General features: G+C 38.1%; 1 protein-coding gene across 17 annotated transcripts in view; it reads right to left on the reverse strand.

Moving 5' to 3' along the window:
* The window catches only part of TENM2 (teneurin transmembrane protein 2), a 979,011-nt gene that overhangs the window by 318,455 nt on the left and 633,162 nt on the right, over positions 1–27,394 (reverse strand). The window contains exon 1 of one of the 17 annotated variants that reach the window (XM_090150626.1): positions 18,067–19,114. The exons of the other annotated variants lie outside the window; for them this stretch is intronic. The gene's annotated coding sequence lies outside the window, so the exon portion shown is untranslated. Of the gene's footprint in view, positions 1–18,066; positions 19,115–27,394 lie in introns of those variants that run through there. 17 annotated transcript variants of the gene reach the window in all.

The following is a 27,394-nucleotide window of genomic DNA, read 5'->3' on the forward strand; positions in this document are numbered from 1 at the left end:
TTCCGAAAAAAATAAATGAATCAGTATCTATAAAGTATTCTGAATCTCCCATGCTGTAAAGATGTCTCTGTTTTACTTGCTGAGGTATCAAACAGGCATTAATAAATGCAGGAGATAACAACTACTAACACAATGGGTTCTCATAGTACTGAAAGAAAAAATAATCCATTTCTTTCCTACTAGATCCTTCTCTAGCCCTTCTTACTACTTGCATGCAGGATCTTGGCTATTCATAGTGAAGTCAACTGTTGTAGGCAACAGTGTAGAAGAAGCAAACAAGAACACTAAAGAAAACATGAAAAAAAAAACACCCACACACATACACAAAAAAAACCCAGAAAGACTGGAGTCCTTATAAGTACGTTTTGATTTCTTAAAAAGTAACTGCCTTAAAAAATAATTCTTGTCATTTAAAAATAACAGTTTCAGCTAGAAACACTTCAAGAATCAGAGTAAATGCAACTTGTTATGGCATGCACATCAGTATTTTGGACACAGTTTATCTAAGGAGTTACACTTAGAAGTCCCTCTCAAGTTATCTAGTAATATGTTTCAAATTTTCCCTTTTTTGGATCCTGCTCTGAAATCAGAAGCAAGTTATTTCTAGCATTTGGAATTTATCTCTAAAAAAAATCTCCACAAAACACACACACACAAAGATACTGACCTTGGTCTGTTGGAAGGCAGACAGAATGATCTTTCTCCTCAAACTATGAAGTATTAATACTTAGCATTTCTTTGCAGTGTGAACTTTTAAGGATTCATCCCTCCAATAAGATGTACTATCACTAGTGGTAGTTTACACAGATCAAAATAAGCAACTATCATTCCATGTACAGAACTTTCCCTCTTAACAACTTCCACCACTATTTCTTTTCATTTCTCTCCCTTACTGCTGTTTGGTTAAACTTTTCACACTGGAAGAAAGGAACAAGGTGCTTTCATATTTTTGGAAACCAGGGAGAGTATCAATGCAATTAAAAAACTAAAAATATAATGATATTGACTGAAGAGGTATTTCAGTGTACCTCCTGCCATACTGAAAGCAATTGAACACACACTACAGCCTACTTAGCACCTGCTTATTTATCAACTTATTCATTTCTATTCTGCTTATAAAGTGTTGGTAATGAAGGCAATTTCATGGTTGTTGGGTTTTTTTCCCTTGTTTTACTTTTTTGGGGATGTGTGATGGTGTTCTGATTGAAGTTGCAGTCCCTGCATTAAGGAAAAGACTCCCAAGGAATGATAAAGGACTCGCTGTTACACTATTACAGGAGATGAATTGCATTAACCCCTGCCCTTCCCCATTGTACTCTCTGCCCACTGGAAACAACAACAGAATTACTAAAATCCCACACTCTCTAATGGGATGGTAATAGGATTCAGAGGCCATTAGGGTAACGGCAATCCATATTTTACAGTTTAATAAGCTCTTGCTGAAGATGCTGGATCTCTCTTCAAAGCCAACAATTACCGATTTAGTATTAACAAATCCACAACAACTGTCAAGACAGCAGAACACGTTCAAGATGAAGTCAGCAGCTTATGGTGACACTTTAAAATGCGTGCAGAAAAATGAAACCACTTAAATTGAAATAATTTGTAATTTTACAGTGATACTGGTTATTACTGTCATTTCAGAAATTCTTACTTCCAAATGTCATGCCTATGCAAGTTTGCACGTAATTCTCCTCGAGTTCAGTAGTGTTTGTTTTGGAAAGCAAGCACTTTCGTCTTGTTTTCCAAACACACACCTCTTGTCACAGGAAAGTGTGGATGCAGAACTAGAAGAGACCAATCGAATCATGAAATGAACTTCACAATCCTAAATAATCAGACAACATATTAATATACTATGACTACCCATAAATGGCCTGTCTACTAGGCAGCAGATTCAAAGGCATACGCTGTTCTCCAAAAACATCCCTTGAAGTGTAGGGTGTACAATACATCCCTTATTCTGCCCACTGGTTCCTTAATTGTCCTTTAAGAGTATATTTTATGTTCTTTAAAAGTTCATGTGTTGAATATTTTCTTAGGTCCAGTACTGCTGTACTTAAAACCACAGAATACTGACAGTAAATACTAATTATTTCTTGCCTGAGAGCTCATAGTCATATAAACACAGGAACACATAAGCCAAATAAAATATACAGACACAAAATATCCACAAAACCTACAGTCACTTCAAACGGAGGAATTAACTGATTCTTAGCCATATGTTTTTAAATGCTCTGACAATGCTTTTGTCTCATTTTTCAACATTAATACATATCCATTTACAGTGGTAATATTTCTCTTTCATTTATATAAAATACCATTGGTCTTCTTCAGTGTTATAGATAAAAAAAGCTCTTCAGCATTAATTTCAGCATGTGAAATAACTCTGCAAAAAAAGGTCACCATATCAAATTCTGAGGAGCTTTACTATTTTTTTTTTTAATAGAAAACAAGCAGGTGTTCCCCAAGGTAGTGGCTCTCCAGACACTCACTGCCTGGTAAGACTGTCTCAGTAGTGCATCTGAGGGAAACCAAATTTAGCCTGGCTTTCTAAAAATGTTACCCTGTCCCATGCTTCAAATGGTGCAGCCTTTGACTGAGAACTCTACAGATCATTTAAAAAAGAAAATCAGTCCCTGAATAGTAGTAAGAAGGAACTAATGGGAACATCACTGTTTAAAGCCAAACTGCTTGTATTTTTTTCTACGATGGACTGAAAACACATTTCTTTACCACAGGAGCTGCATCCCACCTCAACAGGTGTGTCTCTAGACAGGCAACACAGGATGAGAATCAGTTATGTTTAGCTGTGCAAAGGCAGAGCACCTACACCTCTTTCATCCAGACACTTCGTCCAGTCTTCTGACTTGCTGTTTTCCCATGCTCAGATAAGGTTACTTCACATATCCATGTGGCTGATTTTCTCCAAACTTTTCTGTATATTTATGTGTACAACCACCATGCTTTAATAAAGGCCACGCATACTTCACTATTTATCAGAATATATTATCAATTGACATAAGCACAGCTTGCACAGTTTATTTTGAAAGTATACATTTCATGACAACTTACGGTTGATAAATGTTCCTGCTGTTGTGTAACTAGATACACTGAAGTACGAGCTCCTCTGCCACACTTCCTTTGCTTTGTCACATCTAATTCTTAAATAAAGTTTTGAGTACACTCAGAAAACAGTGGGGAAAGAAAAAGCTTCCTGCAAGCATTAACTATGCTTAGGTCTCCATTAAAAAACACATTTCATAAACTGATCTCAACTGATTTTAAACTGACTGTATACCAGCCATATCTTGCAATACAAAAGAGAAGTATGAAATGTTACATGAATTGCTTTTACAAAGAGAAAAGCAAAGGGCACACAGACAAATTTCTGAAGACCTGTGTATTTCATCTGCCACACCCTTTCTTGCCTCTCTATTCTTCAGCTCAGTGTTTTACCTTTTGATGTTCGATTTACAACTAACTACACGAATCACAGAACTCCTTTTCCCTTGCAGCATGAACTAGAACTGGAAGCAATGCTTTCGGAGACAAAAGCTGTCCTGCTTAGTTTCTCAGAATAAAGTCAACTCGCAAAACATTTTAAAAGGAAACAAAACCTGTAGCTTTCTGTAACAAATGATCAAAACGTGTTTTAAAAAATGAAAACTTCAACCATACGCAAACAGTTCCTTCAGAAGATTTCAAAGTAGGCGAACAAGGATAAAATGAGCTAGTTGATAAGGCTGACCAAGAGTAAGCTGGGGAAGCATGAAGAGAGAATGTGTTCTGCACTGTATTCCTGGCCTGCTTAGCATTTGACACACGCTGTCTCCAAAGACCATTTTAATTCTTATTTCAGTCATTCTAAAAATCCTCTCAGAAAAGGTAGCAGAGCGACACAATATAATCAACTATAATACAATAATCACGGTTTGGATTTCTGTCAAGTTTCTAACAATGAAAATGAGCATTTATCAGGAATTTGCCTCAAACAAATAATTTGCACTCATTTCCGCAACAAGACAGACATGATTCTCTTTCATTCAGCTCTTTGTTAACTCTGATTAATTACTTCACTTCCAAATTTCATTATCAACAGATTCATTTTTTTCTAGGTAGCAACAACTGATATGCTGCATCTCCAAGTCTCGCATTAGAAAGCTGAATATCTGCCCATTCCTTACATTCTACTGACCTCTAGAGACTGTATGTATATATGTATGGTATGGATAGATTATTTTTGTGCTTGTACACATACTAGAGCAATGTCACAGTAGATGATCTTCCAAGAAATCTATATGTTCTATTTGATATTAAAGTTCTTACTCTAATCACAAATGGTTCATTGAAACATTTTCTTTTGTTTTCTGCAAATGAAGAATCTCTCGTTATTTTTTTTTTATTTTCCTTACCCCAACACACCACAGCCTTTGTTCTCCAGTATGTACAGAGTTAAGCTACAAGTGTCAATATCGAGACAATCCAGGTTTCGTTTAAGAATGAATAACTGCCAGGAGATGGAGCACCACAAATTTGTAAGTTCCTAGTTTTTGGAAAACAGTCATTACTACATGTATGGAGAGAAGACAAATCCTCAATTCAGTATCAACAATCCTCCTCTTCAACACATTCCAAATGATAACATCTTGCAGCAGTTCCCTTGCCTCCATTTTGCTGCCAAAGAAAAAAAAAAAAACTGTACACAAGCCTATGTTTGCTTTGACATTTAGATGAAAGAGAAAGGGCTGCCGGAGTTTCATTTGTCGAATAAAACCTATTCAAAATAGACATTAATTCAACAATAAAAAGAAATGAGGGGAACAGAAAATACGGTTGCCCCATAATGATGTTAGCATAGCCACCTCTTGGTAACACTGTGTGGCCAAGTATCAGAAAAAGCATTACCACCAATATACACAAAATCAACACATGTAATACAAACGGCATTTTCCATCTGAAAATAGTTTGTATTAAGTTTCAGATCAAAATGACTCTAAAATATACAATTTTTTTTCTAATACTGCCACTGTTTTATAGAGAAGGACCATCTTTTTCCTTTCTCTTTTTTTTTTTTGGGGGGGGGAAGGGGTGGGTGGGGGAGAAGGTAAGGGTGGTAAAGATCTTAATACAGATTTTCAGTTCTTTTAATGCATTGTTTTGCACTGTTACAATCATATCGCAAATCATAAGATACAGAATGTACAAAATGTATTAGGTTTGGAATGAGCTAAGAGCTATGGGTTGAATTTTCTTGAATCTATATGAGCTATAGATAGCAATTGAGTTCTGCACGTTTCAGAAACCACATGCACAATGACAGTAAGTACTGCATTAAGTAAATGGATCTTACAGAATACAGCTAAAAGAGGAGCTACGTCTACTCCTTTAAGTTACCAAAGAGTTACTGCAGAGTGAGAAAAATACACAAAATTGTGTCTTTTCCTCTAGAAGTAATATGAAACTATCATACGGACTGAATAAATTATATAGATGCATTTGAATGAAATTTCCAAATAACTAATTCAATTTTCATTATCTGTAGTACCTTTTCTTATGTATGCAACAGCATTATTTTTCAGTAACTTACTGCTAACACAAAGGCATCCATCTATCCTGTACTCCAACGATGTGAGACTAGTAACGTATTTTTTCATTTGAAATGGATTTAAATTAAAATACACAGATCCAGATTTGTGTCTTTGTTTATACATAACACATGTGCATCCACAACAATACTGCTACTACTCAGAAATGTGGTACTAGAGTCAACTGGGCCCAGAATTATTTACCCTGTTCAGCTATTCTGAGCTTTTCATAGTGTCTACGTAAGCAGAATACCACTGTAAGAGTAGGCTTCATTTTCTCTTCATGACTTTGAGAACTGAGAAATACCAAGATAAAAGTTTATTCCTTAGGGCTATATTGTGTCATAAGCCTTTAAACTGAATTTGCCAATGTTTTCAACAGGGAATTCTCTTTGGAAACTGATGACATGTTACGATCTTTTAAGCTGAATTACGTACAATTTCACTGAACTGACAAGTCTGAAAGTAAACCAAAGTAGGGAAGGCAAAAACATACTTCTGGTAGCACTCTCTCACCGTTAACAGTCAGCCTTCTTTTTGTGAATGATACAGAACTGTAAAAAAAACATACGTAGAAGTGCTGATGAACTTGTGCCTGTGACCAGCTGAGATGCACAAGACTCAATATCAATTAGTAACTGACTCTACAGCCCCATGAACTCCTAAGTCTAAGCAAAAAAAATGTACACATGACAATTCAATAAATATATGTAGTACTATTGTTTCCAAAATCATGCTTATGGAATCCAAGATTTCATTTCTTCAACACATACAGTATGCAGACGATTCTCTAAAGATTAAGCAATCACCTTAGTATGTACATAGCTGTGTGCATGCCCTAACTCACTACCAATAACAAATTAAACAAAATGTTAATGAATGGAAAAAAACCAAAACAAAACAAAAAAAAAAAACACCTCATCAACTTAAAGCTTGTCAGATTAGAGAAAATTTGGCATGAGCCACTGGGAGAAAACATAACAAAACAAAATTGCAAACAGAACTCCAGACCCAAGCTATAATAAATTACATACAACATACATGACAGGGAAAGTGACTGTAGCTGCACATTTATTTGTCTGTATTTTTTCCCATTTACAAGCAGAAGCTGAAATTTTCTTACACAGTAAATTAAATGAATTAAGCTATGCTCCCGTACATTTTAAACTCTGGTGTATCGCTAAAAGGTGAAGTGTAAAAACTAAGATCTTATCTCTACATGGTCTGCAACTAATTTTGTCCTTCCTTGTTTAACTTCAGTACAAATGGATACACAAGATTGCTGAACGCAGACATCTCCCTTTGCTTATACCTACCCCAAGTTTTGCATGTTCATGCTACTTGGAAAGTTAGCATCATTAACAAAAACAAACCAAACACAGAAACAATATAACACATATTACCTTTTTGAATTTCAAATCAGTCAGGATTGACGATCATCTCCACAAATAAATATTCCCACAGACAGATGTCAGTGGTTGCCTGAAATTGCATCAGTTAGCACCCGCATACTACAGTTCCTCACTCCTTTGGGAGTATTTTATCATCTAGGCTGATTAATTAACAAGAGTCCTTTCAGCACAGGACATCACAGCCTTCTGTCCTCACACTTGCCATTACTTACTCCACTTCCATTTATTAATACCAGTCCCATCAGAGAATTTCTCTCAAAATTTAATCACACAGCAAAAAGATGTAAACTGTGTTGTTCTTAGTTAAAAAAGAAAATACACTAATTCACTGTTTTCTTCTTTTTAAAACTGCATTATGTGTGGTAAGCTCTTATTATTGAAAAGAAAGCAACTTCAATGCACTGGAATTCCATTAAATTTGTGATTGCATACTTTCATTACTCAATATATAATTTAATATATGTTATTTGTAAACTTTGAAAGAAATAACACTTTTAGGAATAGTGAGAAAATATGCACATGAAACAATGGCAACACTAGCGATAAAATTTTAAAAACTCCAAACCTTAAAAAAACAAAACAGAACAGGAGAGGAGCAGACAGTTGTGATGAGTCTCATCAAATTTCAGTACATGCACTTCTTCAGAATGAGCAGAACTGAAGAAGATGGTGCAAAAATTTACTGGTCTCATATTGTTAAACTATCAACAGCCTGCATAAGCATTTACCTTGAGATTTTTCTTAGGCTTTTGTAATCTCACTGCATTTCTTTTCCTCTATCAAATAATCTTTGCTTTGCTCTCCAGCAACATCTACTGGAACATCAGTAAAGTGCTGCTATTTATATTAATCACTCATTTAAAATCTAGTTGAGCAGAATAAGCAAATGCCAAAATGAGTGATAAATTATCTGCAATTCAGATCCTGTATTCTGGGCATCATCAGAACAAGTTAGCTTGCTTTCAACCTCCTAGTTGTCTGCCATTTCATAAGGCAACATTTTTTCTAATGACAAATCCATGTTGAAAGTTATCTACCATTTACACATAGATTCACTTCAGTACAGTCACGAGAAAACACTTAAAATAGCACAGTTATCCAGGGCTTCCATTTTTTGTTGGGCAAGTTACTGAATTTCATTTTGGTCCAACACGGTTCAACAGACCTGAAGCACAAAAGGAGCTGGGAAGGACAGACAGAACAAATTTGTAACAAGGAAAAAGAAGTGTAATGGCAATGTCAGATAACTCAGCAAAACTAGAGTTACAAAATTAAAATATCCACTAGAAACCTGTGAAACGTTTACAGGTTTTTTTTCGTCTGACTATATAAGCGTTCCTAAAAAAATCGGTGCCTTTTTATAAGGATGAATATACATGAGTAATTGACGCTGAAGGTAAAAGTAGCAGCACAAAGTCCCTGTACACTGATGGGAGACTAGGCTTCCCCAGGGACTTGATCCCATTCAGCTACGTGGTGCCTTGTCACTGCCTATCTTGTAAAACCAGCTACTGTGAACGTACACAGAAAGCAGTGCCAGTGATTTTTACAAGGTGCATGGCATTGTGTATTCATGTATCTCAATGTAGGATTCAGTCATTAGGCTAAACTTGCGCAAAGACAAAAGTCCTCAACCAAATGTATTAATTTCCATCTGCAGTGTGCTCATTTGTAGGTCTGTAACACTAAAATCTACCTATTAAACAATGTTTACTCTATGACAGCTTATGATTCCAAGTTAGCACGGCGTGGCTCTGCTTTTAGAGACAGTTAATTAGTACTGCACTTTCACAAGTTACTCTGATCACCGCAATATTGTTTGCCTTGCTTTAAATTCCTAATAAAGGTCTAGCTATCCTTGAATGCTCACTCACTTTTCTCTATGACAATGAAATTCAGAACACCCTGCTCACTGTTCCCTCTATTCAATCTCAGTTTCCCCACAACAACTGTAAAATATAAATACAGGGAGAAAAAACAAAACACCAAAAGCCAATGAAGACCCAAAACAGAAGTCCCAACAGCTAAGGATTTAACTTGTGAGTAAAAAGCACTTATCATCATTTTTAAAATGACAATGTTCTGCTGCTTTTGGAAACCCTACCATAGCCTGAATGTATTTTTTACAGAGAATAAAAGAGCACGCTTCCCAAAACCACAAACACTCTTACGCTATATAATTTTATATTACCACAAGACCCAAGTTCAGAGGCTCTGCCTGATAAATTAGCTCCTCTCAATAACCGTTAAACAGAAAGCCCTTCATTGTAATCCAAGTGCACTTGTGGACAGCACTTTCAGAGTTAACTCCGTCTGACAACTGACAGAAATCCATTATTCTAATTTGGTGATTGCTTTACTAAACACAGATGCAGTTTATGACTTTTAGTCACGTATTTCATTCAGGATGGTACTTAATCTCAATTTAAAAAACATAAACACAAAATAGATTTTACAGTATGTCTAAAAGGTTACAGCTATTTGTCTGAAGAAATGCCAGGCAAACAAACCGTATTCGCCAGGACCTGAACTCAATGCTAGGTTTTACCTCAGCAAATAAATAGTAAATAAGTGCAATTAATTTTTAGTTCAGCTGTTGCAATCACATTGCAGAATGGCAAGCTCCTAGAAGGCTGTAAGACTCAGAAGCTTTTCTCATACCGACTCAAGCACTGAATTTAACCTTAAGGAAAGTCCAGCTTTCACAAAAGCTGGTTCTGTTTTATTTTGCTACACAGAGAAACAGAAAAAAAATCATTCAGTGTGAATACAGCTTCCTTACAAAGCCATTTCTAATTCATTTCACAGCACATACTTTAAATCTTAAACAAAAGGAATCTGATACAACACCGATGCTGCCTCTTGCTGCAATTGCTTTCCCCAGTTACAAAATGCTGAAAATCTACCGCTCCGACCAAGCCATAAAACACCGGATTCAGGCACTTCTTACCTGCCTCAGTTGAAGGCTTCCTTCCCTTGTTAGCAGTATGAAGCATCCTCTAGCCTTCCCAATCCTCGCCACCAGCCTCAAATTGCACAGCTAAGTCCCCTTTTTTGCAAGAAAACGCGTACAGAAAGTGATTAGTTTTTGTTGTCCCTTTTAAGTCCCTCCTGCGGGAAAGAGCAGGGGAGCGATGTGACGCCACCTTTTAATCTTTTGCAAGAGTGAAAAGGCAGAAAAGGAGTGCTCGATCAAACTGAGCTTCACACATGACTAAAACTCGCCTGAGAGGCTGCAAGCTCTGGCTAAAGCACCACTAGGCGTAAGTGTAAGAACAGAGAAGAGGGGAGAGTCAATGAAATGTGACAACGTATGTGCATCAAAGACAGGAAAAGAGGGAGAGAACAATAAGAGAGAGATCGAGGCAGCAACAAGAGAAAGAGAAAGAAAGAGAATGTGAGGGAGAATAAGCATGAAGAAAAGATAGGAGAGTTTTGAGGCAAAGAATTCACAGAATAAAGCCAAAGTGTCTGGCAGCTTCTGTTTTTATCTCAGCGAGCATGACATACTGCCTCTCCCATTTAGTAACACATTCTTGTCTCTTCCAGGTTTGAAAACTGAGATAATCACAATGTGTGCCTGCGTTTGCCTCACTGGCATATTTGTGAGCTGTATACCTGAGATTCTGTTCAACCATCTTCTAGAGCTGCACATAATGTACAATTAAGTCCATATATCCATTAGGACAGACAACTCCCCTCTGCAACCCCGCCCCCAAAGAACCAGAAGCCACTAATTTCTCCATCAATTTACAATCTAGCTTAACTGGCAGATGGAATTCTACTTATAACTACTAACAAACTGCCTCTAATAAACAAATGACTGAACAAATGTTTAATGTTGTTAAGTGAGTTTTCATAGCAACAAAACATATTAGCATTGATAAATCTGTTTCAGAAAAGAGGTATTATAGACATTTTCTTCTATTTATCCTGTTATTTCTAAGTAAAGTTGCACCAAGTATTGGGAGGAGAAGAAAACGTGACCTGGAACCAACGTTTTAAAGGAATCAGTCAAGATGCAATCAGGTTTAGATTTTTAATAAAGAGATTAGGAACTATGAACTAAATGTAGAATTTAAAATTTAATTATGAGCTCCTAGAAAAGATGCACACACCGAGTTGTCACACAAGTAGAGTTCATTTTCATGCAAGATTGGAGAATTAAATGCATTTAGTTTTGTCTGCAACTCTTTAAGGTACAGGCAAATAGGCTGACATCCGGCCAAAAGGCACAATCCTTGTCTACTGAACCAATGCAAGTTCAGTCAGACTTGGTTATTACATGGAGATGTAAGGTTAAGGGGGCAACAGCAAACTAAACAGACTCAAAAATCAAAATATATTTTCCTTTTGCCGCAGCATCCTATTTGAGCTTCCCTGTGGATCCTAGCATCTCAACTCCATTAACAAAAAGGAAGGACTAAGTCAGTGGTATAAGATTCTGGAAATCTGGATTCATAATTCATCCACATAGCTTAGCTTGGACAAGAGCTATGTCCTGAAGTACTTAGTTGGAAAAAAAAAAAAAATAATAAAAAAATTAACAGCTCTACACAACTCACTATCAGCTCTGAATAACTCTAAGGATTTCCAGGTTCCAGAGAGGAGGTTACGAAGATGAATTCACAAACAATCATCAAGGAATCAACAACCAATTCCAGCACGGAGTACTTCAAACACTGTTACTGCACTGTAAGTTGTAAAAGAATTAACATTTTCCTAAGAATGTTAGTATCTCCTCAAATCCTTCTACGAAACTTTGGGCAGGCAGAATCCAGCTTTCAAATTTGTAAAGCTGAAGCTTGAGAACTGCCCCAAACCCCACACTTCTGCATTTTTGATCGTCCGTGTTTCACTGGCAGTTGGCAGTACATTTACATAAATACAGGTCCATTAAAATCAGATTCTCACTGATCTTCTCGCCACATAAGCCTGGGTGATTTTTGCCATGAAAAAAAAAAAAAAAAAAAGTATATATATATATATATATATATATATATATATATATATTTATTTATTTATTTATATATACAAAAGTCTGGGCTTTTACACATCTCTCCCTGTGTGTAACAATACAGCTTCAGCCTGACACAGCAAAAAAGCATACGTGGGATAATTTATATCAAGTATTTCTTCCTGTTCTGCTGCTGTAAGGGATCCAACCTAAGGTCCCAAGCTCCTATGAGAAGCTCACTCATTCTGTATGTGTGCACAGACACGTGCCTGTGGTCACTCATCTTAAAATTAGTAATAACAGTGAAACATAAAGGTTCTCTGCCTATTTTCAACCCCCCACACCCTTTCTTTCTTTTTTTTTTTTTTCATTTATATTCTCTTAACCTTATTGGTAAATAGCACTCATAATGGAAGTTTTAATAAGCACGTCCTATGTATCTCGTAAGGTAGTGGGTTATACTCATGACAAGATTTCTCTAAAAACAAAAGCACACAATGAACGCTTCTGTAAGTATTTCTTCATACTCACAGGCTTATCTCCAGACTCACAATGCAATCAACCCTTAATGCTTACACCCAAGGTCAGCAAAAAGCTTAAAAACCCACCAACCTGCAAGCATGCTTTCTTCCTTTTCAAAAAAGACGCAACATTGCAAGGCTAAAACTAAGCATAAGCTTATGCACTATACCAAATAAATTGTTTTCTACAAGAACTGACCTTGTGTTTGAACTAAAAATGCTTGGATGCTGAACTGCTTAAATCCTGACAGCTCCAGTGAGGAAAACTAGTTGCTCTCCTGCAAACTGGCAACGTTTCCATAAGGCAGGCCAGGTCTCTGACTTAAACGAATGCAAAAATTGTATCTTAACAATCAAACAAGATTAACAATCTTAACAAATCTTGGCAATTAAATGTGCTCCGCCTTGAGCTTCCTCAAGCAATACTCCAGCAGCAAATAGGAACCGCACCACTGAACATTACTAAATAACTACACAACCAAATGCAAAGATGATGTCATTTTGTACAGGGATACAACTGATTTCCAGCCCCTTTTTATACATTCACCACTACAGAGAAAACAACTAATCATTCTTCAACAACTAATTTGAGCTTTCTTTCAATTTTATCTGACAAAGTCCACTTAAGTTGTATCACAAAACACCCCTAGATCCTCCTCCATTCTACTGTAAGTCTGGATCATTCCTTGCTTTGGTTCAGGTCCAGGATTTCAGCACCCTGCAGACAAAATTGAACTCTACGTCCCTTCCTTAAAAGTTGCATGGAAATAAAACAGTGAATAAATAGCATACCTGATGTTCACCGGTTGCACTGGTTAAATGATGCACTCCGTCCGCTGTATTATCCAACACTGAACACCACGACAACATACTACACAGAGATACTTTGGCAAAGGAACACAGAAGTAATTCAGTTACCTGACACCTATTAGAGGGACTGCTGGCCCCAAATGTTCATCCCCTGCATATCCTTGGGAGTTAAATGAAAGCCTCTGGCTATGCAAAATAGTTAATGACTGCTTCCCCTTTCCAATAACCTTCTGTACTTATGTCTAGCAAAGATTTTTTCTTCTCCAGTTTTCTATATGAAAGGCATGAACATAGGACAATATATTTTTTTCTGTTGTTCTCATTTCTTCTGCTTCTGACCTGACAAAAAGACTGTCTGAAAGTATCTATTCATTTTTCCAGCTATACCTGTTGATTTAATAAAACATATCATCTTTTTTCCAATCCTTGTTTCAATAACAGCTTTGGATCATCCTCTTAAGCCACAATCATTACTGAAGAAGAATGGTCCTGGGGCACCTCCTCCCTTCCCATTTCCTAGACTGTGACCAGTCAAAGGAAAAACAACAGCATAAGACAAAGGCTAAAACAGCAGCGCAGCATGTAACACCTTAAATCTTATATCTCATTTATGACAAGAGATGAAATTAGCATGGTAAAAAGAGTGCAAGGATCAGACAGTTTTAGTGGTGAGAGGTAGAAGTTAAAGAGCTTGTACAAGCATGAGCTACATGTAAACTATCTCCGTGAAGGCAAATGTGATGCTGTAACTGATGCCAACTATAAAACCACCTAATTACTGCTTTCTGAGCCCATCTAAGAACACGTGATAGCCCTGTTATAAATTACAATTCTCTGTGACGTCCACTAGGTTCAAACCTGACAACCTTACTCTCTAGATGCATGCCTGGACAAACTTATATATGACTACTGGCGATATGCTATAGAAGAAATAGCCAAGTGCCATGCAAAGAAGCAAAGACAAAAGAGCAGTGAGTGTTTCATCAGCAGAATCTGACTCTGATTCGTATATTTGCCTTAACTGCTACAGAAAATAATATTTGACTCTTATCATTGTCAACTGATTAAGTGATAACTAAATAAATAAAAACAAATTAGGTATTAGCTTTCTTTACATTACGGAAGAAGCATTTTTATATTACGAGATCTGCCATATTGTGAAAGGAAATCAATATGTTTGTAATTTTGACTCGGTTGAAGAACTAGGAGGAAATAATCAGTGCATTTCTGGTTATTTGGGAAATTCAATTCTGAAAGAGTTGTAATACTTTATTATTGTATTTAAAAAAGCATACAAAGATATAGATTAAAATGGCATTCCAAAATTCAGACTTCTGTGGCACCACCTCACAGTGCTGCCTGCCTGGCACATTTCTATTCGCAATTTTTGCTCCAACTAGTTTTGTTTATGGTGACATAAACTAAGGTCCTTTAAGATGTCATCAGTACTTCAGACAATTCCTAAAGTATCTCTGACAGAACATAAACACTTTTAAAAATAACAGTAAACTGATTACCTTCGTGTAGGCCTAAATGGAAGCCGGTTCATAGGAACCTTCTGTGCCTCACTCACCTTGGGAGACAGAGAGGATAGCAGCTTACCCACAGGCACAAGGTTTGGCTGTAACACAGAGGCTGAGAGCTCCTGCAGAGCACACAGAAGCACTCTACTCACGAGGACAGAGGCCAGCTTCCAGGAGGGAGCTATGTAGTCCACAACAGATTTTCTTCACTACTAGATACACTTTAAGTTCTCCATGTGAAGAACTACGTTGAGTCAATGGAGTACACAGCTTCACAGACCATACTGTTTATTTTAAAGTACTGAACAGCACACTTAACTGAAGAAAAACAAAAAAACCAAAAAACCACTAGTTTTACTGCCCGGTCCTCTCAATTAATATGCAACATTCATGCCTTAAGCATTCCCTTGTGAATTCTGTACTTCTCTGAGCCACAGCTTTGAAGATGTGTTAGTTTCCTATGCACTAATTTGACCTATATTCAGACTGACTCCTACTCTGAGACTACTTCTGATATGAAGTCAATTCCAGATGCACATTGCTTTGCTACCCCTATGATATGGATACCAAAAAAACAGAAGGATGTCATCAAATTACAAGGCCACTGCTGTCATTTCCTAATAATTGGCGCTGGTCAAAAATGGTTTTTTTGAACACTGATCTTGGCACAAGTGCATTTCCTTGATAATGTGAAAGCTCAGAACCAAATCCAGAAACCTCCACACATTATTTCCTGTTATGCCTAGGTACAAAGGCCTACTGACTAGCCTGGAGCTGAGCTTGACATGTGCTGTGGGCCTGCCAAAGATGCCTAAGACTCTCAAATGGTGAAAATTTCTTAAGAACATAAAATTAGCCTGTAAGAAACAATGAGAAATGTAAAAGAGGAAAAGATACTAAAAGTTCAGTTTACTGTAGTTTACTGTAGTTTACTGCAGAAGCAGTAAATAAGAACAAAGGCTTTAGTTTTTAACGCTTGATCCTACTTACTTCTGCCCTGATCCACATTTTTCACACCAAACTTCCAACTTTTACATTTACAAGAGAAAGATGTGGTAGCGCTAGGTCTTATCCTGCTACCTGACAATACATGAAATGCAGTGCTCAGGTGGAATAGCCATACCTTATAACTTTCCCTCATCTCTAAGAGACTACTAGGCAGCTCTGAAAATATGAGTTTCTGCACTCACGATGAACAACCAACTTTACAACACCAACAACTACCACAGTCGTGATGGTGCGAAATAGTGCAGCCATTTGCTAAATTAGCAATGCCATAACACAGTTTATGTAAACAACAGCACAATTCCTTCTTGCTGCCCGAATATTTGTGGAGTCCTAATTATGAGTCTTTTTTTTTTTCCAGTTCCATGCTGCATCTATACTGTGACTAAAGTAAATGATTAAATAGTATAAAAAAAAAAATGGGTAGCTTCAAGAAAGTCTGTCTGACAATCCATCTGTTGTGATTCAAAACATAGAATAAAATTCCACTGAGGTAGCTTGACATGATGTATAAAAGCACCCTTAGAACACATTTCCTGTCATGCCATCAGCTCTCATCAGACAGAGGGTATTTGTTTTGATTAACCTTTGGTATGAAACAAAACACCTGTTCTTGTCTTTTATCTCTGTCACATCCGAAAAAGGAATGCACAGTGAAGGAAGAGAGCAAAATAAGAAATTTGGAAAATGTGAAGTGCTGATTAGAATGCTGAGAAGAGCAAAAACATGACATGCATGACTTCAGAGAACTTTAAGAGAGCATTTTAGGAAAGTCATTAAAATGAGACAAATGTTCAGTAAAGTACATAAATAATAATGTTTCTATTAAAAACAAAGATCTTAAGAACGATGAAAACTAGAAAAATAATTGGTTTTAAGACAATCAGATTGCATTATAAACAGTATTCTCTTAAAAATATCTGTAACAAGCCCCTTGCCATATTTAAAAATAAACACAACGTTATAATAACACTCAACATTTTTTCCCTAAATCTTTTCCACTTCAGAATACACAGATTTTGGATCCATGGAAACTTGACTGCAAATGTGTCATCTTTTCAACTCAGCTGACTAAGAGCACTGGAGAACTGTCTGGCTGCTATGTGGGATGGTCTTCAACTTTGTGAATTCAGAGACAACAGAGAACAGCTTTTCAGTAAAGAAAGTTTCTGACAGAGAAAGTTTCTGTGACAATCACCGAAACAATTCAGAACTTATCAGACAACTCTTTCTTACCATAAACTGATGTTTACTTGTGAAATCTGGGACCAAACAGCCCAATTTCTGAGGTTGAATATCTAAGAATCCTCTGGAAGCTGCCAGGGACACACTATACAAACCAACGGACTCACCTCACACGTCCTGTTAAGTACTCATCTTAATGGGCAGGACCAAAGCGTGACATGTAAAGGGCCCGATCATGGGAGGGAAAAAACACATGGGAGGGAACCTCACAAAGGCTCCAGTTGTTCAGTAGCCTCCACCTCCTCCTTCCCCAAACCTCCTGATACCTTTCCAGAGCTTTATAAAGTACACCCCCTTCTTCTGTGAGTCAGTATTGCTATCTACAAACAGCATATAGAGATAAGAGCTGGTCTGTAGAAGAACTACTGCTGAAGATATCAGAGGCAGTTATCATTACATTAAAAATCCTTAGTTTTTTAGCTTTTTTTTTTTTTCCCTTCCGCAAATGCTCCATTAAAACTGTGCTTACTGACCTCAATGGGAAAACACTCGGATCTGTGCAAGTTTACATAACCTTAATGCACGTTTACGCTACAACTACGGATTAAAATTTCCAAATATCTATAAGATAAAGTAATAACGTGCTACCGGGACGTTCTGTAGGATAAATAACACGAGCACAGCCGCGCTGCACGCAATCACAAAGGATGTTTCAAACATCCTGCTGCCCCTCTGCACCGCACAGAGCGGTACAACAGAACCCGGAGCCCCGCGCGCTGCAGCCCGCTAAGCAGGGAGTCCATCGCGCAGGCACGGACCGCGCCGTGACACGCCGAGCTTTGTTTGGTCGCTCGCTCTTTTAACTCGGCTTTCAACGCGGACGGCACCGCGCAGCCCAGCCCGCCTGACCGCCGCCCCGCCTCAGCCCCCGCCCGCCCGGGGCCGCGCCGCGTTCCGCCGACCCCCTCCTCACCTCCCCCCCCCACCCGCCGTCGAATCCCCGCCCCGGCAGCTCCGCCGCCATCGCCGAGCCGGGCGGGGCACCGCGGAACGCGAACCACGTACCGGAGCGCTGCGGCGCGATCCCGTCAGCGCTGCCTTCCCGGCCTCCGGGAGCGAGAGGAGCGGGGACGGCCCCGGCCGTTGGGCGGCGGCAGCGGGGGCTCGGAGCGGGCGGCTCTGCAGCGCGGGTGGTATCACAGAGCTGAGGGGAGCACAGGGTGGCGTGGGGTGGAAGGGACTTTAAACGCCTATGCCATCCCCAGCCCAGGCTGCCCGGGGCCCCGTCCAACCCCGCTTCGAACACCTGCAGGGATGGGGCATTCGCAGCTCCTCTGGGAAGGAGGACTAATGGCAGGCAGGCACCACAGACACTGAACTTGACGTACAACCAAAGAGGGGTTTCTGGTACCAAAGTTTTAGGTGAAAGAAGAAAGATGGAACGTCCTGTGACAAGAGAGGAGGGCGGAGGCACAAAAAGCCCGAGGACCCTCAGCCGGCAGCTCGGCTACCGGCGAGGTGGATGAACTCCAATCATGTTTGGGCATCAGCAGACACGTTAGCGGCCACAGGAAGCAGAACCTGAAGCGCTGTGAGTGGGTGCGGCTGCCAGGAGGGCCTTCTGAGGGATGTGAGAGAGGAGCAGCCTTTGATATAAACCAGAACTGACAGCGTCTGAACTGAGAACGAGCTCCAGAAAGAAGGAGCGGAGATCCAAGGATACCAGTTGTGGCTGCGATGTGCAAGGAATACCAGAACAGCTCAGCAGGGCTCACTGATCAAAAAGCAATGCCAAAGGGCTAACACTAATGGCAATTCTGTCTGGCCACAGTCATCAGTGTGACAGAGCTGATGCTGCAGGTGCCCGAAGAAACAGATCTTTTATTTTCTCTCAGAGCCAGGTACAGACTGTGAGCTTCGCTCATGCATAAAGTGCAAAATTAGTGCAGCCGACAGCAGCTAGTAACATAAATGAACAATGACGATGTATAGCTTTCACTTCAGGTAAACATCTTTTAACACAGGATTCCAGTGGATTTTTAACTGTACCACTGCAGAGTGAAATAATTACTTTTTGCATTAGTCCAGTCAGAACTGAAAGCTTCAAATTGTTACTCTCAAATGAAACATTATTAAAATTCAGTTGCCCTACTAGCCACTTGATTATAATTCAGCAAAAGTATAATGCGTGAAAAAGCAGACCAAAAAAAAAAAAAGTAAAAAACTGAACAACAGAGGGAGACAGGGACATGCAGAATCAGAACATATTCCAAAGAACAATGTGCAAACATGGAAATGTTTTTTGCTCTGGCTGCAAAGGGCTGGCTCAATATTCAACTATTGCAATCTTGAAACAAAGCAATCATTTGGAATCTTACCTCAGCCAATTCCCTTATGACCAGAGAATACTTTTGACTTATTTCCTCAGTCACACCTTTCATGGTTTCCCACACGCACCTCCCAGACTGTAAACATGCCACGTGCCCTCTGTTCCATGCTGAAGAGCCTTACATACATGAGCCAAAAGGGACAGGAGAGTGCTCCCTCTAACAGTGCAAGCAGACATGACCATTGCATCACCTGCAATGTTCCTAGAACACATTCATTATTCCAGGCATTAAAAAAAGTCTCCCTTCTTGGAGAAAGCAGAAATGAGACCTCGCCACACCTCCATTTCTCCATCTGTACGGTGACAAGATGCTACCTACACCCATACCAACATCACCGAGTGGAAAGGGAGTTTGCATCTATTTCACTTATTAAGTGGATAATGACTGCATAATGCTATGCTGAAGCCAAACAACAAATAAAAATTATAATGTGCAGACTGAATAACTTCCCTGGAATCTAAAAGCATTCCTATGTATAATTCCTTGTTAATCGTTATAAATGGACCAGAGGAACATATAAAAACAATGTGCCATGGAGAAACATGATTCTAATCAAGTACGCATGATGTTTCTTCGCCATTTTCTAACACAGCTTTTCATTTTTCAGACAGTACACTCCAAAACATATGGATAGTAACAACAATTCATTTCTAGTGTGGCGACTTAAAAAAAAAAAAACAAGTAATATTTGTATTGTTCAGAAAAGTAACATTCAAGCCTTGGGAGTCAGCATGTTAAAGCATGCAAAGTCTAACTAAAATGAGCTCTGGAGTTCACATCTCAGCTTGTGATTCACTGCTGGAACTTGGAAAAGAATTTCCTTTGATGTCATCATTCTTTTCTGCTTCTATAATAATAATGATACCTCATAGGACCATTTAAGGGTTTAAACCTAATGTTTACACAAAATTTTCAAGCTACTTATAATTATTTGGTATTCACATAAGTGTTAACACACATGTAAGAAAAAAAAAAAACAAAAAATCAAAACACGTTTATGCATTCCCAAAGTTGATTATGATCATAATTATTAATGCTGCATGCACATGTAATAGTTCCTCACCTGCTGAGACATGATGCTAATGTAACATAATGGGTATTTGACAGATAAGGCATGGCATGGCATCTTGCTTTGGCCAAGTTACAAGTCTTAATGCATGGAAAATATGCTAGAAAAAGAAATGCTAGAAGAAAACTATGCTAGCAAGCACAGTTGTGAAATGCCTTTTCAAGTCCCACTTAAGAGTCAGCTTGAATGAGTTGGTGGTCTCTGCACCGTGACTTGCAAACTGCTGCAGCAGATGCAGTAAGGTCAAGAAAAAAGCAGCAGGAGTCTCAGCACACAGATCCAAGGAAGCAACTGTGGCTATCTGAGGCAGAGAAGAAGAAGTGAGGAAGAAGCAGTCCAGATGAGAACGGGAGGACACCAAGCTAGATCCAGGGAGAGATGTCATCACCAATTGTCCTGGGCAAGGTTTCACACAGAAACAACTGGGAACCACTGTGCTGGGCTAAGGACTTTAAGGGACATTTATCCTCAAGATAGAGCAAAGTTTTATTCTAGCACATACAAGTATATTAAGGAAGTGAATAATTGAGGTGACCTTAGAAGGTCCTGGAATAGGAAGTTCCTATAAACAATATTGAACTACATGCCTTCGACCTAATCCTCTTACTCCCAGAATTACGCTTCCCAAATCTGTTACTTCAGAATAGTACTCATTAAAATCAAACAAATAAGAACAGAAGAGGGAAAAAGGGAGGGCCAGGGCCACATTTCCCATGTTAAGGTAAAACATTTTAAAAACATTCCCTTACTCTTCAAATTTATTTTGCAATTATGCAGAGAGAATCATTGCCTGTGCTTCTGAACATTGGCGGTTTTGTGGCTTTACTGTTTGCACTGTTTTTATGCCAGCTGAAATAGCATTTCATAACAGGGTCAGCACAATTTTGTAGTCAGGAAGAAATTCAATTGATTGGCATGCCAGTGGCTAAGAGACAACACATCCTACTTAGTCTGTCCTGGTGCTCAGGGGCAGCCAAGAGGTGAAAACATGTATATATGTATATATGTATACATACATACACACATACACACACCTGTTAGGTGCATCTCAGAGCTCAGAACACATGTAATTCCGGCTGTAGGTAGCATTGAGTGCTGAGCTGCAGTTAGCAGTGATAGTTCTTCTCAGTTTCAATTTGGGCAAAAAAACACCCAGTCCATTTCCCAGAGGAGTTCTCAGAATAGCCAGCCATCTGTCTTTGGCCAGTAGTACATTTTGCAGAGGTGGGAAGAAGGTGAAGAAGAAGTTACAGACAAAGAGCTATGAGAGGATGGCAAGAGATGTGGCAGAGTGGAGTGACAGCAGCAGCCCAGGACAGAAGGTGCCGAGGTGTTACGCTGGAGGCTTTGAATGGCCTTTCTCTCTGAGGGAGTCTGAGTGACAGGGCTTGCAGCACAGCATGTTAGGATCAATTGATTCACTTAAGGCAATGTCATATCAGAATAAAGCCCTAGAGTGCTTCAACATAATAAGGATTTCCCTAACAAACAAAAAGGGATTGCTATTAGCATATCAAACAAAAGCACAAGTTTGATTTTATTAAGCAATGTAAGGGGAAAAAAAAAACCCACAAAACACCAGCACCTAAAGATTCACATAAATACCTACTTTTCTTGCTCCAGTAGTGGACTTTCAGTACAGCCCTGAGGCTGTAAAGATCATTATCATCTCTGCTAAAGGTTATTGCAGTGTAGCACTGCCCAGAAAAGACAAGGCTCGCACTCAGGCTTGTCACACTCTGTTGCCCCTACAAATATCAATACTTTGAAATTATCATACAGCCGAAGTATTTTATAGCTCTTAAAGACCAGACACGGTAGCAATAATGAAGAGTAAAAGGAAATTATAGTTTCCATAATGAAGACCAAATTCCTTTCTTTTGAGCATGAAATGGCTTTAGAAATGAAGCATTAACATTGGTACATTTTTACTCTTGTCTCTGAGGAAATCAGCCTGCCTGTCAGTCCCTCCTTGAACTATTTAGTTAGCTAGTTACACACGTTTCATGGATTATCAAAGGTCTGAAATTACTAAAAGCATCACAAAACCTGTAAAGATGAATATGGAAAAGGGTCCAAAGTTGTCCTTGCTGACAGAAGGGATCTGACACAAGTGACAGCAGTTCACGCTGCCTGTTGTTCCAGGTCTTCTGGCTGTGCACCGACATACGAGCACCCAGCAGCACCTCCCCTGCTCCGTGCCTGCGGCGTGCTGGGAGCAAGCTATGAGGGACAGGGGGAGGCAGGGAGGCTGCTGCCAGGGGTGTGGAAGCACAGGGCTCTGCTGCTTGGTGATGCTCAGGAGTGGTCTTTTTTTTCTATTCCCGTGTGCCCAAAGCTTAAATGCGATTACACTCACTGAAATCAATCAGGATCTAGCAGTGTTTACAATGTGATCTGAAAAGTTTTCATTTTAGTGTTCCTCAGATAGCAGCACCATTTATCTCACTGTAATTAACTCCTCACTGAAGTACTTCTTTCTAAAATCTCCCCCCAAAGAAAGTTTCTAGAGCATGTTATACACACGGCGCAAACACAATTGACATACCTGCATTTTGGTTGCAGTCAGTAGTAAGAAACACGACTTACTGTAAAGCAAACTACAATTAAACATATTCATAGCATTCAACATATTAAAATCAGGTGATGAATCTAACATAAAAGTGACATTTAAGTGAATGACTTCTATAGTGTACGTCCCCATATGTTCTCAGTGTTCAAATGTTCTCTGAAAATAACCAACACGGAAGCCCACAGATATTCCTTTTGGGGCACTTAAAAAATTCTATTAATAACTAATGAATTACATTGATACATTGTGATATTTTGATACATTGTTCTTCTTCCCGCTATGAAATGAAATGCAAAACTTCACCATGAATGAGCAACACAAGATGTTCCCTGAAGGGCCGTAGCGCTGTAGGTAACGCATTGCTTGTCTCCCCAGAGGTGAAGCACATCACATCCTCAGTACTTCCAATCTCACTCGTCTACAGAGCTACTGATTATTCCCAGAACAAAGTATCTCGCATTCACAATTTTTTTTAATGTACTATGGGACTTAAAAAAGCAAAGCAAAATAAAAAATCCCATTGTTCAAGCAAACATAAATCAAAACCTATAAGTAGAAGAAATGAATACAAATCATTTCATCTAGAAGAAAAAATTAGAACATCTCTAACACTGGAATTCTAGTGCATCTACCTGTTAGAAAATAGAAAATCGTAAAGTAAAAAGACAATTTAAGTTTCACTAATTTGGATGTAGGAGACCCGTTGACTTTAATGAAGGCGGGATTTTAGTATGACGTGAATCTGGAAAAATTACAGTAGTATTCTTGCAGGGTAGAACAGGGCAGAGTGCTGGATGATCAGAAGGGGTAAGAAGCACACCGGATAAGTTAGTTACCAAGCTGCACAAACCAAGCCATATTTTGATGGAAGGCAGTGCTACATATTGTGTTGAAGGCTGTTTTGTTTTGATCATTGTTAGGATCTATTATTACTAGTTTTATTCAAATTGCATATAATCGTGATTGATAATGCGTTATTCATATCCTTCTTTATGTCAGAAGTAATCAATGGCCTAAATTAAGCAAAGAAACAAACCTGTAGGTGAATAAAGCATTGTTCACACAGTGATTAATTGCAGGGAAGTATTTATCCTCCTATGGACTATTTTAATATAAAACCCAGGCGGACATTTTCTAAGACTTGAACCAAGGTTAACATCACAGGTTTTGTTTTATTTTTCATGTTTCTCATTTATTTTTCCTCTTTGGACACAAATTGGAAAGGGATTCAAAGCTTAAAAGTATATAGTTTTACTTATTTAAATTTACAAAAGAAATTATTGCAGTATGTACACTATCCAGTATTTCAGAGGTAGTAGAGATCTGGGAAAGCTGCAGCATAGGTGCAACTCACTCAACCATATGCTGCTTTCCTTAAGTAACCCACTATACAAAAAAAAAATAAATATCTTGTGACAGATTGTTTTGACAGCTAAAAAAGATTTAAATTTTTTGAATGCATTTGACTGAAAGGCAAAAATGTTAGATAGATGTTAATTTAACAGATGTCTTGTTTTGCATCATCAGCCTGAAACAGGCAATTTCTATCAGGCCTTCTTGTTGTATCGAAATCCTACAAGCTCCATACAGATATGCCTTCCACAAACTTCAAATGAGCCATTCTTATTCAAAGGGAAATAGAATTATATTGAGAAGATGGTACCACCTGGTTGTAACTGATCAAGTAAGTAAACACATCCAGGGATAATAAAACTGGTACACTATAGTTTCCATTACAGTCCTGGAACAAAAGAAAATTATTGGAGACTGGATGTTAAAAGCACTATAATTGACAAGAGAGTAATAAACTAGAAGATCTCCTAAAATCTATACAGAGCTTCCAAATTTAATTATCATATGACTAACTATATATTTTTTTAACTTTTTCTTTGTGTATCTAAAATATAAGTCATACTTCACATACATTTCTGCTAAAGAGTGTTTGGTCCTGGTTATGTGTTGGATATAGAAGAAAATGGGGTAACGGTAGCTTAACTAAAGCTAGCACTGTTACCTACAATCTTAGAATGTTTTGGAATTCAGTCATCATCACCATACACATTTTTGATGGTTTTATGACTTCAGTGGGTTGCAGAGCATAAAAGAAGCTTAACACAGTGGAGACATTTTCCTAAAATCAGCAGAACACAGTGGGATTTATCCATTCTGGATCTCACAATTGGCAAAAACTCTTCTGTGCATATTTATATTGAATTTACATGTTGTACTACTGTTCCTATTTTACAGCAGTAGAAACATAAAATAAATAGATCAAAATACCTACAAGATTAAGGAATAGTTATTGTTCATTTAGGAAAAAAAAAAAAAAACCCTGAGAAGCATGAAAACCTGTTGTTACAGCGAGTTTGCTAGTGCTACTTGATCTCAAAATAATGGGGATCAACTATATTTACTTACTTAATAGATATGAGACGAATATAATTCCTGAAAGTGTACCTGTAATTACACTCTCTGATTTATATGCTTACATAAATTACACTGTTTTAGTTGTGATCTGCACACTGTGCAATACAATGTAATTGTAAAATAGGATACAGACATAAAACGTACAGTTTTGAAAACTGAAAGCATTCTTCCCCAGGAATAACACTCAGCCAAACAAAATTCTTTATCAAGTTTGTCACCTTTTAGCAAGTAGAACTGCGGTATTTCATCCCCCTGACTCAGTTTTAACTTTTTTTTTTTTTTTTTTTTTTCCTAAAGGATTTCTTTTGGATTTATTAAATTTTCTCTTAATTGTATATCCCATTTTTAATTAAGAAATAATGACAAAACATTTATACGAACCAAAAAATATCAATGAAAGCACACCAAAAACTGGAAGATAAGTAGCCTATTCCCAAGATACACTTTCTTTGTTTACCATAAAATAAACAGCATAGAAAAATACTATGTACATTCTGACTATCCCAAAACAAGTTTCTCATGAATCAAAATTACAAGTCAAATTAAAGGAGTTTCTTCCCTTGGTAAAGTCGTAGCCTAAAGTGACATAAAAAAGGTTTTGACATTCATGATTTTTTTGTTTAAAACAGAGAGGTAAAAAACACACAGAAATTATATGCTAAGAAGTAGGAAATTAGAGTAAATAACAACCCACAAAGAACTGCTTTGCCTAAATCTATTAAGTGTGCTACTACATCAAGCACAGTATATTTCTACAATTTACAATATTCTTTCTTTACAATAGAAAGAAGACAAATGAAAACATGGAGACAGAGTAGAGCAGTCTTCCCACAAGCAAAAAAAAATCTGCTTATGGTTCATACTCATGATCTGGTCATTGTTGCTTTATACATGCATGTCTGTTTTTCAAACATGCTTATTTGGCTGTGTGGAAACGCCATCAAATATTTGACACGATGTCAAACATGTGCAAACACCTACCATAAGCTGATGTTTGCAAATGTGACTCCATCTATTTAAGTTAAGAGAAATCTCCCAAACACTGAAAGACGTTCCTACTAAAGGTACTCTTTCTTGCTTGTGATTGACTGGTATAACGATTCAACAGCATTATTTATATTTTGCATGCTGTTCTGTATAATCAGTACAGAATCAATAATCAATCAATAATTTTTTGCATATGTAGCATGGCATTTGATTGCAAAAAAATAAAAATAAAAATTGGGCTTAGATTAAAAGAAAACTGTCTCGCTTCTATTGACATAAAGTAAAAGATGGCATTCAGCAATGGATCAGTTGAAGGCATTTCTAGAGATCCTTTGAAGAGAAGATAACAGCGGTGTCTCAGTATCCCTATTACCCATGGGGGGTTGCTCTTGCATTTTCATTGACATGTCAATTACTTGGAAGGGGAGCAGGAATAAAGCCTGAGGGTGTTGAGTTATAAATTAGGACACTCAAGTTGACACAGAGATTAGCTCAGTCTTTGAGGAAAGAAGAAAGACAGAGTCCTGCAGAATACCCGCTATCAACTGACTCTTCTTTCACCTCAGAATGCTGTTTTGAGACATTCTCCAAAAGAATGAAAAAATTTCCATCCTGTCAGACATGTCTTCCTCTGACAAACACAAAAGAAATGACTCCCCCCAAGTTTAAGCAAACACAGAAATAAAATCCAACAACAAAAAAATATTATTCCGCTGAAGAAAACTCTCTTGTATCCCCCATCTATTAAATATGAACTAAACCCAAGCATCTATATTAAAAGAGTCCATAATGCTAAAATGCGTTATGCAATCTACACTCTGTGTAGCAATTCATGAACAACCACAGTCTTAGAAACAAACAACCCCATAAAGCAGATCTGTTGACTTAAAAACAGCACTGTGCACTTTAATATCAGAATAAGGTTCAGAAACCCTTTGTTTCTGGTGC

This window comes from Phasianus colchicus, chromosome 15, assembly GCF_987193195.1.
Source record: "Phasianus colchicus chromosome 15, bPhaCol1.hap1.1, whole genome shotgun sequence".
In the NCBI taxonomy this organism is placed as follows: Eukaryota; Metazoa; Chordata; class Aves; order Galliformes; family Phasianidae; genus Phasianus; species Phasianus colchicus.